General features: G+C 41.7%; 1 protein-coding gene across 1 annotated transcript in view; it reads right to left on the bottom strand.

Annotated features, from left to right (window-relative positions):
* The window catches only part of LAMB2 (laminin subunit beta 2), a 3,750,789-nt gene that overhangs the window by 1,386,864 nt on the left and 2,346,847 nt on the right, over positions 1 to 17,078 (bottom strand). The window lies entirely within an intron of this gene.

The following is a 17,078-nucleotide window of genomic DNA, read 5'->3' as shown; positions in this document are numbered from 1 at the left end:
TAAAACAATTAAACAAATTTACATTTTAAACCTAGTAATTACTTCTCTCCAGGACAATAGAAAAAAAACTTCTAGCTCTAGAAATCCTGTTTTATTGCTGCACTGAAACTAACTTGTATAGCACATCATAAAGCACTTAATTTCAACTTATTTTCTTGAAGTTTTGTAAGTTAATCTTCTATGTTCCAGCAGGGTATGCTGTGGTTACATTCTTGAAGCTCAGTACATAACATACAGTTCTGTATAAATTATATCAATATTTACAAATGAAAAAACTATTTACAAAATTCCAGATAGCTGGGCTGGCAGTGTCACAACTTGTTGTAAGACTGGGAAGGGGTAATGCATAGAGAAACATCCTCTTCCATGAGATAGAGAAGGTGTATGCTGCCTTCGCTAGGGGGCTAGGTACCCTGGTGCAAAAGAATGGAGGTTGTGTGGTGTACCCCACTTGTGAACTATGTCCAGGAACACATCCCTGTGTGGGATTGTGACATGGACCTGCTCAAGGTGTCTGCCTGAGTGTTCTGGGTTAACGGAATATAGACTGCCTGCAGGGTGACTCCATGCTGGACCGCCAATTTCCAGGTTTGGAGTGCAAGCCTGCATAGCAAGTAAGATTTTGTTCCCCCCTGTTTGTTCACATACCAAATAATTGTAGTGTTGTCTGTGAACAACTTCAGGGGGTCTTGCTTTAGGGTGTGTTGGAAGGCCCTCAAGGCAAATATGATTGCTCTCATTTCTCTGATGTTGATGTGCTCCCACATGATGGTATTTGTCCATTTGCCTTACACCTTCAAGCTGCCCAAAGCAACTCCTCAACCCAGGTCCGAGGCATCTGTATAAATCTCCCGGACTGATGGGAAGGATTGTAAAGAGAGTACTGGATTGAGAGAGACTTGGACCAACCACCATTAGATCTTCTTCCTTAGGCACGGAAGGATGGAAATGTTGTGGTCCCAGGGGTGGGAGTATTGGGTCCATGTGGACCACAGGTACCACTGACGTTTTCTCATGTGGAGTCTTGCCAATGGCAACATGGGTATAAAAATCTGGAGTAAAAGCCCTTTCCCTTTTCTGACAGATGGACAGGCTGATTAGTCCCTTGAGAAAGGAGGCTGTTTAAGACTGTTTGGAAAAGGAGTAGCTGGTCTTTGGGTGGCTGTGGGATGCCTCTTAAGGAGGGAGGAGTGCTCCAGGTCATGAAATAACCCTTTTCTACAACAGACAAGACCCACTTGTCTGAGGTAATGCTTTGCCAGACTAGATGACAATGAGAGAGTCTTAGGGAAAGGGGATTGAATCTGGAGGGGGTGAAGAAGAAGGCAGGTAGTCAGAGACTACCTGCCCTGTCTTGAAACTGAAGTTTCTGAGCTGGAGTCTGAGCAGGCCTGGAAGGTGGCTGCTGTTTCCTGGCTCTTTCTGTTCCTACAATGAGGCGAGGGAGCAAAATGTTTCCTAATAAACTAGGTCTTGGTGGGATAATTCCTATGAAATGTAGGAATTGGAGACATGAACAACTGTTTTAGGTACTGTAATTCCTTCCCCTTTTGCTAGAGGGCTTTAAAGAGCTCTGCCACTTTAGTCCCAAAAATGGCAGAATTGTCCAAGGGTGCATCTAAACGTTTAGCTCGTATATCATCAGGTAAGGGTTGTAGTCTTAGCCATGAATACCTTCTACGGACAGCGGCAGAACCTGTGGATCTGGCCGAGGCTTCTGCAGCATCATAGCTGCATCTGGCTGAATCTGTTGTCACTTGAGAAGACAAGGAGATGAGGCTAGAAATTTGAGCCTTAGAAGGCGAGTGGTAGATCAGCCAAAAGTTTGGAAAACTGAGTCAAAAGGGCCAGGGCATACTTAGACATGCGTGTCTGGTAATTAACCACCCTAAAGGCCAAAGTGGCAGAAGTGTATACTTTCTTGTCAATGTGTTCCATGGTTTTAATGTCCTTATCTGTGGGTAGGACAGAAGTGGAGGGAAGTAGCCTGGATGGTTTGTCTGCAGAGACTGAGACAGTGCCAGGGTCTGCAACTGAGCATTTAATCAAAAATTTGGTCCCTTCAGCGACCTTATAAAACCTGTCAGGCATTTGAGGGGCTGGTGGTTCGGAAACAGGGTTCAAGGAGGCTGCATTTAAAGTGTCCAAAAAAGCTGGCAAGACTGGAGGGATGGCAGAAGGTGAAGGAGTGTTCATTGTTTGGACTTTATCTCTGTACTTCATGGGGCCAGGGAGATTTCAGCAACTTTACTATGCCTGGTGAACATAATACTGTATTGGGTTGTGTCTTCCAGGCCAAACCAATACTTTCTAATACACACATACACATATACAGTACTGCAACAACTGCAGTGGACACTCTGATTATTGTTAAGTTTGTTGAGGTGTTAATATAACAGTTTGTGTTTGCCAAAAAAGTTTGAGTTGCATAGCCCCCCCCCCCCCAATTTCCACTGAAAGCATTTTAAATAAAATAAGTGTGAACCAAGGTATAACAGAATGAATCCACATTCATTATGTGACTAATGTAGTATTTATTTGCTTGATATTTTGTTAGATCATTCTGGCATTGCCCCTAGTTTATAATTCCAACAATCTCCGATACGTGTGCATCCCTTATACGCGTTCATAATATCTCTTTGAATCTCAGACATTTCAGAGGAATGCCACTTAAAAAAACTCTCTCATTTTAGAGATGGTTTCACCAAAGGTGAGGTCCTCTCCTGCGGAAGTCAGTCTCAGCACAGTCCTCCTCTGGGGAAGCTGAGGCCTAGGACTAATAAGTGTGGGGGCAACCAGATGGAAAGCAGGCACAGAAGACCTAAGGGCCATGAAGTGCACTGTCATCCCCTTTGGTAAAAACTCTGTACCTATGAAATACCACATAGGCGGCAGTCTACTTAACAGTGGACAGTAGTCTCTCCTTTGATAATCACATTGTCACAGTAGTCAGGAAATCCTTCTACGTGGCACACCTCATCACAAAAGGGTTCTCATCTACAACAACTTTTGGCATAAATGAGGGATTTGTTCTTAATTAGACTCTGTCTTTATGAAAGACCAGATAGGGTTCACCTACAACGACAGCTTGCAACTCAGATAGTCTTTTTGTAAATGTCAGGGTAATATGTATAACAGTCTTCCAAGTAATGAATCTTAAATTAACCTAATAAACTGGTGCAAAGGGAGACAGAGTTAACTTTTCTAGCAAAATGTTACGCTCACAGGAAGGGGCTGTGACGATGTCAGATATTGCCAGCTATGCCAGCAGAAGTAGTTCAGTGGATGTATAACATATGCCAGCACAGCTAGCTGGAATTTTGTAAAGAATTATATGTCAGTTGTATATCAAACTGATTTGTACAGATGTTTGTGTTGAAAATGTATTTGTAAAGTTGCTTATGTTAAAAATGTACCAAGAGTGGGTCCTGACTGTACTGCAACTGAATTAAATGTATATATTGTAACAGAGGGCACTGGAAGAAAAAAGGTTAATCTCAATCCACCTGACTTTGGAAAATAGTAAGAAATTAAATTACTGGGCCTAGACCATAAAGATGATATCTTACAGTTTTAAAAGAAGCCTGAGACACAATGCCTGTAAGAAGTACGGTTTACAGGCTCCTGTAGGAAGACTGCACGTGTTCTATGGTTTTATGACTTCCAGGAGTTGCAGCAGATCTTAGCAAGGGTCTCTGTTTGTGTATTATTGACACACAGGTGCTAAATCCTGGAAGCTTCTAGCAATGGGGGGTTGCATGGGAGCCAGAAGTCAGATTACCAGATGTATCTGATGTTATTCTGTAATCTAGGACAAAAATAATATTTTAACACTAGTTGAAACTGAAGTCTCATGGCACTCTGTTTTGGAAACTTGACATAGAAGGATCACTCACCTACTTTCCCTTGCCTTGTTGCAGTAAGTAACTTACCTAGGGAACATTAACTCTTTATATTAGTCAGGAATATATAGTGACATTAGTTAAATACTGTTTTTCTGTATCTGTGCGAATCTATTCATCTGTGTTAATTTAATATTTCTTGTGGTTGAAACTCTGGTGTTTACTGTAAATAGATATTTAGTATTTTCATGTTCTTTTATTATTTATTATTGAATATATTTAAATTTTTCATTGTGGCTAGTCCTTTAGAGAATATTTTAACCTTTGAGAGTACTCATCTCTGTTTGGTGACTCTGTGGCTACTCTTGAAAGCCTTACTGCACAGGTAAAACTACTATTCGTATTAATCTTAATTTCACTCAGTATAACTGGGTACCCTTGTAAGAGCCTTAGAGTTGCTGGCTTGGAAGTGTCTGGTGGCAGTAACTACCTTATAGTCTGGGCAGAAAGGAGCATAGCTAATAAACCTGTGCCAGCCTTTCCCGGGTGTGTGTGTGTGTGTGTGTGTGTGTGTGTGTGTGTGTGTGCAAATTAAATCTCAAAAGAGTGTGTGCCAGCTACTTAGAGCATGGACAAGAAGCACTGGTTTCACAGAGAGAGTGGTGAGGACTTGGCTTGAACACATGGTTGAGGACTTAACTGTACAGTTGTGCCAGTGGGGAGCCTTACTGGGGACCTACTGCGGGGTCCCAGACCTCAGGCTGACTTTGTTCCTTGTGTGATCTTAAGGGAGACTGTGCTTGATGCAGAGAGCTGTGTCTGGAAATACTGGGTGCATCCATTTTTGTTCCAAGTGAACTTCCCTCTCCAGTGCCAGTGGTGAGGATTCAGACTCCTTGATTACTGGCCCACATTTGTGACGTCACAGGGGCCACGTGTTTTGTAGGTGGTCTAATATGTAAATTCCCCTTAAGAAATTGTTTTACCTAAAACAGAGAAGAAAGGGGGTATCTATGGGCAGAAAATTGAAATAACTGTATGATGTACCTTGATGTAAGATATGCCAGAGGAAAGTAACTCACACAAAATATTTGAGAACCAATGGTAAAGATAAAAAATATACATATAATTAATATAAATTATAATATAAAATAATGTTTATATTTATGTATCATTTTAATTTTTATATTTATATATTTAGTAATACAAATAATATAAATTACAATATAAAAATATATAAAAAATAAAACTTCTTATCCTGCACTCACTTATCCAAATTAAACTTCTATCTAACATCCATCCCAACCCAGGCCCTGTTACTACCACTCCACCTAACCAACCCCTCAATCCAATCCCAGGGACTACCACTCCCTCAACACCTACCTTACCACTAAAAAAACATGTCAGGCCTTCTCTTTGTAAATGTCAGCATTAGAAGCCTCCTACGTAAAACAGATGAATTCCATGCAGCCATGATGATATATTCCCCAGACATAGCTACTGTAACAGAAACTTGGCTTAAACCTTATAATACATCTGAAAAAATACTCCTTGATGGGTATAGCATCATTAGAAAGGTACGATTAGTTAAATGTGGTAGAGGTATAGCCATCCTATGCAAAGAAAACCTCAAAGTAGTTCAACTCAACTCTAGCCCACCTAACCTCCATAACTCTGAAATCCTAGCTGCTAGGCTTGATATAAATCAACACAAATCAATAGTCATCATAGCTATCTACCTCCCCCCTGCTAATAATCTACAAAATGTTGAAAATATACTGAAATGGGCTTCCATTACCTTTAACAAGGAAACAGTAATAGGTGACTTTAACCTTGTCTGACTCACATTCTCCTCTAATACACCAATAAATTGTATAAACCTATATAATTTTCATCAAAACATACAACTCCTACACCCATAGACAAGTCTACAAATAGGCATTCCACCCTTAATTGGATTCTAAGAAATAAAATTAGCATCAGCTATGAGTCTGGCTGCCTACCAGACATCAATACCCAGTATACCTAATAAGGAAAAAAATTAAATAACTGTGGTAATATCACTTACAATTCTCACTATCTACCTTCCAGACTCTCTTAAAACAACAGAACTGGGCTCCCCTACAAACCCTGCAACTAGATCATGCAGTTAAATACTTTAATGACATTTTCCTACAAATCTTAAATAAACTTGCCCCACCCAGAAAAATGTGTTCTAAAATCAAAAAACTGCCATGGTTAGCAAAAGAAACAATACAACTACTTAGACTAAGAGATAAAGTGTGGTCCCGCTATCTTTCTAACAAAAGTCATGATAATCTCATCAACTTCCAACAACTTAGAAATCAAGCTAAGAAACAAATCAAAATAGACAAAAAACATACTTTCAAACTTGCCATCTAAAATATCAAACAAATCCACAAAAATTTTGGCAATCAGTCAACCACCTACTAAAACTACTAAAACTAGGAAAACTCACTACTCCAGTTTCAACTACCGATAATACTATAGAGTCTATCAAATCTCAATTCAACTCCCACTTTATTAAATCAATAACCTCCCTGTTACATAACACTTCTACATCATCCCCGTCTGTACCCACTCCATCTGGTCTACCACAAAATCAATTTAAACTACAACCCATTCAAACAAGCTACATACAACACTTGCTATCTAAAGTAAAGCCATGTACCCTCGTCGCTGACCAATTACCAGGTGAATTTCTGAAATTAGCTGACTCATCTATTTCATACCCCATATCAATCCTAATTAACTGCTCTGTTACCGAAGAATATGTACCTACCATATAGAAAATATCCCTTATCATTCCACTGCATAAAGGAGGCCCCTTTAAAAGACATATCTAATTACAGAACTATAGCCATACTCTCACCCCAGCAAAAATCCTAGAAAAGTGTACACACAAGCAAATAATTGATCACTTCCAAAATAAAAAAAAACTCCTACCTGTTACACAACATGGTTTTAGACCAAAACACAGTACTAGTATACCGCTCATTAGGTTTATCAACTCCATAAACCACCTTAAAAATAATAACCAACTTGTCTCTGCTACCTTTCTTGATATGTCAAAGGCCAACACCGTATCACATAAAATCCTCCTAAACAAACTTGCCAATTACAACCTTTGCCATGAGACCCTAAATTGGTTCCATAGCTATCTCTCAAACAGGCAGCAAGCTACCCTATGGGACAATAAACTCTCCCCCCTCCTTCCCATCTCTGTAGGAGTCCCCCAAGGATCGATTCTAGTACCACTACTCTTTTTTCAGTCGAGACACTTCAAAAGATGACCCAGACTGCCCTTACCAACATTGAAAAACACCTAGCACCCCATCAACTGAAACTAAATCATAACAAAACTAAGTTTATGGTCTTTTCAAATCCTTCCTCACTAGCCAATTGCCAATCCCTCTCTATTTTCTCTTCCAATGGCATTAAAATAGAACCAGTTGAACACACTAAACTTCTTGGGGTTACCACAGATAATGCTTTGAAATTTGACAAACATATAGCTCAAACTGTTAAAAAAGTCCATATTAAACTCGGCACACTCTACAGAGCTAAACCCTATCTTTCAGACCATGCTAGACTGGCTACAGCAAGAACCCACTTAATATTCTCACTTCTCTATTGTTCTCAAACATTCACAAACCTCCGTAAAACTGAACTAAATAAACTTGAATCCTGCTATGACAAGATAGCAAAATTTGCAACTAACCTACCCCAAAAAACACATCATTGTACTGCCCTCAATCAACTAGACATACTCATGCTAAACCAATTATTAATTCTATTTCAGGTGTTCCCCACAACTGTATCCACTCCCCCCTCATTCATTTTCTATTTCTGTGGGTCTGGCCTGGTCCTGCTCAGCTTGTCTGCCACTAAATTTTGCTCTGACATAATGTAAGATGCTTTGCAGTTTAAGGAATGTTGTAGAGCTACCTCTGAAGCCATCATAGCCTTGTCTACAGGGGAGGGGTTGGTTGAAACTAATAATTACTTGCCAGCTGGTGAAGAGGTAGATATTGCAGTTTGGTCTGATCTAAGATGATAAAACAGAATGTTTTTAGTCTGAGGTACTTCATATGATCTATCCTCCTTTTTGGAGACTGAAGATTGAGAGTCTGGATTACTACAGATAGCATTAAACACGTCCAATAAGGCTGAGAAAGTAGGAAGGATGGTTGTAGTTTAAGGTAAATCCACTTGTAATATATCAAAGTATCTCCTCAGTTCACAGGGAACATACACCTGTTCCTACAAAAATGCCTCATTCATCTAGGAAATAGTCTGAGAGAAGGAAAAGTCCTCCAGAGGAGGTGGAAAGGTGCAAGCTTCCTCTAAATCAGAGTTTTGGGCTTGTGAATCTCAAGGAGAAGAAGCCCTGTCTATGTTAACAGTCCCTTTAACAGATATTCCTTGAGAATTCCTTTAGTAAAAAGAAGTTATGTCTTACCATAACGTTCCATCTGTATTGTTGATCCTCGTTCAGTCATTACGCATGGGTATCGGTTCCGAGCTCAGAACTGAGCCGGCCATTTTCCAAGCTCCCGTCAGCTTCAAACTCTCGAGCTAAACCCTTACCCACAATCCCCATCTCCCTGTTACCTCAGATTGAGTTTGCAAGTCAAAGAAGGTAGAGGCTACCTCTGGTCAAATAACCTAAGAGAACCAGATGGTGAGATTCACTAGAAACCACAGGAGGGGGAAGGCGGGAGGGTTGTAATGACTAAACGAGGATCAACAATACAGATGGAACGTTATGGTAAGACATAACTTATTTATCTGATATTGTTAATCCTCGTTCATTCCTTACGCATAGGACAGAGTCCCCAGCTACCTCTATTCCTGGGAGGCTCTCATGGAAGGACATTCCTGAGCACCATAGAACCGAAAGATGCTCTTCCTCTGGAGGACAAATCCAACTTGTAATGATTGATGAAGGTATGAGGCGTAGCCCAATTTGCAGCTGCACAGATGTCATTTAAAGAAGTTCTGGCATGGAAGGCAGCAGAAGTTGCCAACGACCTATGTTTAGTGAGCTTTCATGGCAGTGGGCAACAAGATATTACATTGTGTATAAATAAAGGTCACACAGTCCTTCAACCATCTAGCTAATGTGACCTTAGCAACAGCAGATCCTAATCTAAGTCCAGAAAAGGCCAAATATAACTGGTCAAATTTACGAAAAGGTTTAGTCCTGTTTAAGTAAAAACAGATTTGCCTGTGTATATCTAGGGTATGTAGGCAATACTATCCTCTGTTTGAATGATTGGGAAAGAAAACTGGCAATTCAATGGCTTATTTAATGGACATTTCAGAGATCACTTTAGGCAGAAATGATGGATTAGTTCTAAGAGACACTCTATCTCTATAAAAAAACAAGTATGGACTCTTGATACATAAAGCTTGAAGCTCAGAAATACATCTGGCAGAAGTAATGGCGACCAAATACAAGGTTTTACATGACAAATACTTGAGGTCGCAAGAAGAGGCTGGTTCGAAAGGTGACATTGTCAGAGCTTGTAGAACTAATGATAAATCCCATGGTTGAATAGGTTCTCTAAAAGGTGGCTTCAGATGATTCACACCTTTTATGAAGGTCTTGCACAATTTACGGGACATAAGAGAGGAATCTTGGACACCCTCATGAAAATTAGAAACTGCAGCCAAATGAACTCTAATGGTACAGGCCGATAGACCCGATTAAAACAGGTCGGCCATATAGTCTAGTATTATCGACACTGGTGCTGAAAAGGGGTTTACTTGTTTATCTTTCAGCCAACAGTTTAATCTTTTCCACTTGCTCAGATAAGTAATTCTAGTGGAAGACTTACGAGAAGCAATGAGAATATCACATACTGGTAAAGAAAGATCATTCTGCCTGGCAATCAAGGGAATTGGAGTAGCCAAGTCGTGAGCTTCAGGCTGTTCAAGTTGGGATGAATCAGGTTCTGTGGATGTGAGATCAACTCCGGGGTTGGATGGAGAATCCATGGTTGATCTAGTAGGTGAGGCCAAAGGAAGGGGAACCAAATCTGTTGAGGCCGATATGGTGCTATGAGGATAACCTTGCTCTTCAACCGATGGGCTTTCTTCAGAAACTGGGGAATGAGGGGAAAGGGTGGAAATGCGTAAAGAAGACCCGAGGGCCAATCGTGGACTAGAGCATCCCTGGGTGACTGTCCCGGAGGGGGAATTAGAGTGAAGTAGTTGCTGCATTTGTAGTTGGTCGGGGATGCAAAGAGGTCGCAGCAAGGACGGCCCCAGCGGTGGAAGATCTCCGCCGCTATCAAGGGATTCAGGGACCACTCGTGAGGTTGAAGAATGCACCTGCTGAGTCTGTCTGCTATCACGTTGGAACTCCCGGGAATGTGCATTGCTAGAAGAAAATGGTTGGTAGCCGTCGCCCACTGCCATATCCTCATGGCCTCTCGACAAAGGGGGTAAGATTTGGTTCCACCTTGCTTGTTGATGTACCAGACCACCGCCATGTTGTCTGACTGAATCACAATTGTCCCAGACGGCATCAGGGAATGGAATGCTTGCAACGCCAGAAGCACCACCCTCAGCTCTAAAACAAATATATGCAGATGGTCCTCCAGTTCGGACCAAGTGCCTTGGACTGTCTGTCCCTGACATAGCCCCCCCCACCCCATCAGGGAGGCATCCGTGGTCACTGTAGCCTTGGGTTGCTGGGGGGAGAAGGGGCTAGACCATTGTGAGAGATTGTGTGTCATCCACCAATTTAAATCCTGTTTGCACCTGTGGTTTACACGAATCATGGCTGAAAGAGAATGGTGAAAAGGATACCATTGGGTGAGCAGTAGCCATTGTAGAAGCCTCATGTGAAACCTGGCCAGGAGAACAATGGTGATGGAGGCTGCCATGGAACCCAACAGCTGTAGAACTGAGTGAGCCGTGGATTTTTCCTTTGAAAGGATTGGGATTAGTTGTTGCTTTATCCTAAGAATTCTGTGCTCTGGAATAGCAGCTCTGCAGTTTTTTGTGTCCAAGATAACCCCTATGAATTCTGTCGACTGAGATGGGGGTGAGATTGGATTTTTGCCAGTTTATGGTTATGCCTAGCATTTGAGCAGTGAGGAGAGAGTATGCCAGGGCTTTTTCCAGTAGATGTCTGGTGGGGGCGGAAACTAGCCAGTCGTCTAGGTATGGAGACGCCTGGAATCCTTGAAGTTGCAAGTGAGCTGTGACAACTGCCATGCACTTTGTGAACACTCTGGGGGCTCTAGAGAGTCCGAAGGGCAGTACTCTGAACTGGTAGTGACTGGCTCCTGCACGGAAGCGCAGAAATCTTCTTGATGGCCTGTCCACCTTTATGTGGTAGTACACATCCTGAAGATCTATAGAGCACATCCAATCATCTTTTTTCCAAAAGCGGGAGGATAGACTGTATTGTGACCATCTGGAATTTTTGTACTCTCACAAACTTGTTCAATACACTGAGATCCAAAATTGGTCTCCAGTCCCCAGTTTTCTTTGGCACCAAAAATAGTCTTGAGTAGAATCCGGATCCTATCTGGTCTGGAGGGACTATTTGGATGACTCTTTTTCGTAGCAGCTTTTCTATCTCTAGTGCTGCTTCTTCCCTTTGACTTGGTGGAACATCGGGAAGATTTTTTGAAGGGACAGGACAAAGATCGAAGGGGATATAATAACCTCTGGTTATAATCCTTTGTGGTGGTGATGGTTAGCCAGGCAGAAGGGTACAAGGAGAAATGTCCCCCAACTACCTCCAGAGGAAAGGAGTTGGGCCGCTCTTCAGGAGCGCTGGTAGGATTGACCAGGGAAAGAATCCCTGGAACCCTGGTTACGCGGACCCCCTCTGCCCCGAAAGGAGCATCTTCCCTGTGAGATTCCCCCTCTGCCTCTGGGGAGAACTCGGCCTGTGTGTCACGGAAAGACCCTGAGATTTCTTGAACCATATGTTCCCACTCTTTTGGTTTCGGGAGAAAGCACATTGAGGGGAAGAATAACGGACACCTACGGCAGAAAGGGTCTTACCGTCCTGTTCACATCTGGCCAGTGTGCTTTTAACTTTGGGCCCAAACAATGAGGAGGTCTCAATGGGGGCATTAAGAAAGGAAGACTTAAAGGGTTCCACGAAGTTGCACACGCGCATCCAGACATGTCGTCTCAAGACCGCAGCTGAACCCACTGCTCTAGCTGCTCCTTCTGATGCATGAGATATCAGTCGCATAGAGGAGTTAGATATTGACTCAATGGTGGCCAGCTGAGAGGCCACTTTGTCACGGACCTCATCAGACACGGCACCAGCCAAGGTTTCAGAGAGCTCAGAAACCAGATCCCTCTGAAGCCTAGTAAAATGTGCCATATAATTCAGGGACCTGATAGCAAAGGTTGCCGAAGCAAAGGTGCGCTTCCCTATCCTGTCCAGGGCCAGGGACTCTTTTTTAGGCGGATGGACAGTCTGGCTTTCTTCTTCTGCCAGATCCTTTTTTGTTGCAGCCGCCACCACCAAAGCATCCACAGGAAGACTTTTGGACCAATGGGGATCCAAAGCAGGAGGGGACAAGATCTTACCTGGCCTCTGGGGAATAGGTTTGATGGTATCAAGAGCCTTCCAAGCACGCTGCACGATGAGCCGGACAAGTTCATCGGCAGGTGGAGTAACCCAGGGGGTAGGGGGCTGGGCACGAAAGGCCTGCAGGAACACAGATTCCTCAGAGGTCGGATTATAGGACTGCCAGTCACCTCTCTGTTTCAGGATTTCTTCGGTGAGGGACTCCTCTGTGGAGTCCATGTGCTTCCTCTTACAAGAACTTTTCTGGTGGACCTCCTCAGCGGGAGAAGCTGGAGAAGACAGCGGAAAAGGGGATTCCTGAGGGAATATGTCCTGCGGCCCCTGCACTCGGTGTCCGCTAGGTGTGACTTGTGAAACCAGTGTACCAGAGGAGGGCGGAGGTATAGACAGTCCGGAATCGCCCGCAGCAACGAAAGCCTTCTCCATCAGTTGGAAGGCTTGTCCACCTGAAGAGGAGTGCATGTCTAGGACAGGGGTCACCCCTCCCCTAAGTGGCTCAGCCTGCCGACCCATAGTCCCTGGATGGCTGTGGAGCAGCAAACTATGCGTGTTACAACTGACATCCTGGGTCATAGCAAAACTTTCCTGCCACGAAGGCAACTGCGGTTCCTTAGTGAGCTCCATAAATGGAACCGCAGACGGGGAAGACTGTGCTATATCCATGGACTTCAAAGGCAATAAAGGAGGAGAATAAGAAGGGGTTCTTTGGAGATGGGTGATCACCTCCCAAGGAAGGATACTTCCTGAGGGGTGGAATACCTCTGGCCAAGAGTACCTGGGTCCACAAGACACAACACATCATGCTCAGAAAGGCTTCTAGTGGACCACACAGAGACTGAGGGGGAAACAGGCCTGTCCACAGAAGAGACAGACTCGATGCCCATCTCATCTGACCACACCGAGGACAACGGTGCTGAGAGAGACTGGACTAGTGTTGTCTGCACCGAAGAAGTCATTGGTGCTGAGGTCATGGTCTGCACCGACACAGAGATTGGTGCCGAAGTAGTAAAATACGCCTAACCCAATAGGGTAAAAACAGTTAAAAAACAAACACAATATTTACGAACTGCACCAAGACATTTTAATGAAAAGCTGAAACAGGCTTCAATATACTAAGTGCTTTCACCATCAAACTAATGGCTTCTTCAGAGTAAAAGGAGCATCAAGTCACATAGTTTAAATACAATCTACATTACATATATATGTATACATTTTTTATTTTGTATGTTATTAAGTTTTTGAAAAAAAGTCATTCATTAATATTTTTTAATTTTTTGAGATTAATAGTTTTATTACCATTTTAACAAGTGTCATTTTACATGCTATATATATCAGTATGTATGCTGTTATGTTTGGTAATTATGTAACAATTGTGATTGGTCAGTTGAAAAATGTAGATTGTATTTAAACTATGTGACTTGATGCTCCTTTTACTCTGAAGAAGCCATTAGTTTGATGGTGAAAGCGCTTAGTATATTGGAGCCTGTTTCAGCTTTTCATTAAAACGGCTTGGTGCAGTTCGTAAATATTGTGTTTGTTTCTTAACTGTTTTTACCCTGTTGGGTTAGGCGTATTTTACAAGTTCAACTTTACGGCTTCACCGGCTGTTTTTTGTGGGCAATTTTTTTATCAGTTCCCTTTTTATGGAATTGGTTATTCGTGAATTGACTGCTTCAGTTAAGAAGCTAACAGTGTTGTTTACGCAGACCCAGGTGGAGGCTGGGAAGTCTACTCAGGTGACGGTTACGGAGTTGCAAGCTCAACTGTTTAGACTACACTCCATTCCTGCCTTGGATATCGACGAAGATGGAGGTGGCATAAGTAACGATGGAGCATCAACCAGTGATGGGACACAACATAAATAAAGGGACATTCAACAATGGCTCTGAATTCCAGACGTCGACTTCTCGGTCTCGAATGAGGAGGGAAGGGCCTTTCCGACGCCAGCTCTAAAGAAACAACTTGAGCATTTTGAAAGTACGTGTCGAAGGTTTCGGGGCTTACAACTAGACAATGCATTTCTTTCAAAATCCATTTCTTTGAAGCAAGTACCGAAGGGTCTTAAGATTAATAAACTACCGAATGGTATTGAAAAGTGATCTGTGGCTTATAAACAGTTGGTTGAATTGTTCGACAAGACTGGTTTAGAGATGTTGGACATTATTATCAAAAACAACTTGAGTAAGTTAGAAATGCTTGAAAAAGAAATTGTATCATTGAATGAAAGTATTATTAATGGCTTATTGTTTTTTCAGTATGCCAAACAATATAATGTGGTGCTTAGCAACACTGAAAAGTTTGTAGATAAAAATGTTAAAATCAAAGTGAAAAAGTTATCTAGGGACTTGTTAGATTATAAAAACAATACGACATACACTTTTGGGCTGAATAACAGTAAGGGCATTAATAAACATGAGTCAAGTGATAGTCAATGGTCTAACAATAATGATAATTTTGATGTTGACCATAACAATCTTGACTCTGGTGACTATCAGGATGAACAGTTGTGTTTTTTAGAGGGATCTCCGGGACCAAGGAGATCAGAGCGCCTGATAAACAAAAGGGGAGGTTTTTCATCAAACCATCAAAGTGGTTTTTACCACAATCGGCAACAAGGGAACAACAATTACAACACGAAGGGGAAGTGGTACAGGAGGCAGAGATAAACCATGGACTCAATATTTGTCTTAGCAGTGAAGTTGTTAATACCAACAATACTGTCAGTGATATTTCAATAAGTGCATTGCATTTTAATAATGATGTTGCTGAATTAAGATGTGATGTCAGCACAAAAGCTGGCTTCACCATTTACAACTTCAATGCTTTGGAAATAAAAGAAATGCACCATGATTTATTAGTAAAAGGTTTTATGTTTGTACCTGTGTTTTGTCACAATATGGTATATTTGTTTGCTAGTTTAAAAGTATATACGAGGCAATTAAATTTGTCTTTATACTTTAAAGGGCAAAATGAACAAAGAAATGGGACACCCCCTCTATTGACTAGGAAAAGCACTTTTATTTCACCTATGGATAATGATGTGGCAATGTTTGAAAGGTTATCTGTAAACAGTATGCAAAGATATGTGGAAAAGAATAAATTACCTGAACCAGACAACCTTCCTGTGTCTGAGAGGGTAGCATTGAAAGAACTGATTACAAACAAGGAAGTTAGAATTATGAAGCCTGACAAAGGGGGTGGTGCGGTCATTATGTCTCAAATTGATTATGTAGCTAAAATGCAAGCTATTTTAGATGACGACACCACATACCAAAGGGCTTCTAGGAGTGAAATGAACATAGCGTATCATAAAATTGATGTGTTTTTGATGGATAACCTTTTGGAAGGGGGGATTCAGGAGAATGAGTATGGATTCTTGTTGGTAGAACACCCGGTTACACCTGTTGTGTTGGTATTCCCAAGATCCATAAAAGTCTGAATGACCCCCCCCCCCCATTTAGACCAATAGTGGCAGCAAGGGTATCTAAAACTGAGCCACTGGCAGCATACGTTGATAGGAATACACAGGGGCTGTTAAGTGGTTTTGGTCACATATTAAAAGACTCTTGGCATTGTTTACAACGCTTAAAAAGGGTGGATAAAAGTGATATGAATTGGACATTCCTTACCACAGATGTTGTGAATCTTTTTTCAACCATACCCCAAGATGAAGGATTGGAATATTTCAGAGAAAGCCTTTTGAGAAGTAAACATCTAAATGGTGTGAAGTTAAATAATGTAGCTAATTTCATGGAACTGATACTTAAAAACAACTATATGATATCTGAAGGAGAATTTTATCATCAGATTTCTGGGGTGGCAATGGGGGGGGGGGTCAAATGTGCCCCCATTTTTGCCAACTTGGTACTTCTTCATTGGGATGAGATATTTCTCTTCCCTAACCCTTTTTTTGAAAGAATTGTACTTTGCAATCGGTTTTTAGATGACATACTGGTTCTTTGGAGGGGGAATGAAGATGAGGCCATGAATTTTGTGGAATATCTTAATTCCACTACCCCATTTTTTTCCTTCATGTATAAGTGGGACAACCAAACAATAGACTTTCTGGATATAAAACTCAACAAAACATCAGAGGGGTTGGAAAGTAATATTTACAGAAAGGAGACATACAGTAATTCACTATTACATTTTTCAAGTTGCCATCCTTTACATCAACATAGAAGTGTGATTAAAGGGCAGATGGTCCGTTTGTCTCGCCTCGTGAGTAATGACATGATATATCAAGTTGAGATGTATAACCTTATAGGGATGTTTTTAAATAGAGGCTATCCATTGAAATTGCTGATATCAGTCAAAAAAGAGGTGATGGGAAGAAGGGGGACATCATTTAAACCTATTCTGAAAGACACTAGTGAGATCACTGGTACAACTGAAGGACCAGAACCCCTCGATTCTGGACCATTTGATTCCAGAGCCCTAGTTTTGAAGTATAATCATCAGACATCTCAGATTACTGAGGTTGTTAAGAAATCATGGAATCTAGCATTTGATGCAGAAACCAAATAGGAGTTAGGGCAAATACCTCGAATAATATTTTCAAGAGGTTTGAATATTAAAAATCTATTCGAAAGATCAAAAGAAAGATTTACATGCTCACACATGTATAAACGCGGGGCTTGTAG

Source organism: Protopterus annectens, chromosome 7.part1 (assembly GCF_019279795.1).
Source record: "Protopterus annectens isolate FY-2018-M chromosome 7.part1, PAN1.0, whole genome shotgun sequence".
Taxonomy (NCBI): Eukaryota; Metazoa; Chordata; order Ceratodontiformes; family Protopteridae; genus Protopterus; species Protopterus annectens.
This window is presented reverse-complemented; position numbering and strand designations above follow the sequence as displayed.